Below are 1,169 nucleotides of genomic sequence, written 5' to 3' on the forward strand. Positions count from 1 at the left end.
TAGATAGATAGATAGATAGATAGATAGTCAGGGTTGTTTATAGCTTTTGGCGGGCCCTAGGCAAGTTGCTTTTTGGGGGGCCCTATGCATCTGGATAGTTCATCTATAGGAAGAAAGGGCTCTGAGATAGATTCAGGGACAGATAACTACTGGCCAGGACATTCAAATGCTGAACCATACAAAACAGACACCACACCATGCCAAATTCTTGCAGCATTGGAGCAAGCCCGGAAGTGGAACAACTTCGATATCTTTGTTCTGACCTCCAGCTGCTTTGGTGGATGAGAAAAGTCAAAATCACAAATGTAGAGAGTCACTTTATACTTCATGTATGTCACATATAACAACAAATCAAGATGAATGTGAATGTATTCCGGAAAGATATCAACAAAAATACTAACTACTGATGAATGTGATTGGGTTTCACATGCAGTGTTTACTTAGTCATTTATTGAATTACGTGCACTGTATATACAATTTTTTGAAAACACGTTCAGGCTATAAAATGACTGCATCCACTCCTCCGTTTTCAATGTCCTTGTTACGGATTTGTTGCTGGAATCAGTTAAAACGTTATTGACCTTGATGGAAGATGGTCGGTCATTGATTTGTAGGGATTGGTTGTAGTTTTATTTGTGATGGTACTTGTTGCTCAGATTTGATTAGTGATTGACAATGGTTTTTAGAGATGTCTATTTTAATTTATCTGGATTTTATTGTACTTTAAGATGGCCTAACTGGCACCTTAATGATGGATTGGAGGCCCTTAACTACTTTATATCATATGATCTATGTATTCCATGTGCTTACTTTCAGTGCTCCACTTAATGTAGATTTCCTTTTGTTATCTTTTGCTGTGCTGTGTGTCGGATTGTCTGATATCAATTGAGTTGCAGTTGTAGGCAGTAAAACAGAAGAGTTCTGCACTAAAAACAACAAGTACGCTAAATATGTTTGCAGGATAAATTCAGATGGTTTGGCTTTTTTTTAGGATTTGCAACATATGGGAGAATGTTTGGATAAAATCGACTGAAAGTGATAATGTGCAAATGTGTTCACTCAGACAGGTCTTCTGGTTTTAATACCCACAACGTGTCACGGTGTTACAGTAATTGTGGAGTAGATGTGACTGGAGAGTCACTAGATGGAACAAAAGCTGTAATGAACTG

This window comes from Etheostoma spectabile, chromosome 16 (assembly GCF_008692095.1).
Source record: "Etheostoma spectabile isolate EspeVRDwgs_2016 chromosome 16, UIUC_Espe_1.0, whole genome shotgun sequence".
NCBI classification, from domain to species: Eukaryota; Metazoa; Chordata; class Actinopteri; order Perciformes; family Percidae; genus Etheostoma; species Etheostoma spectabile.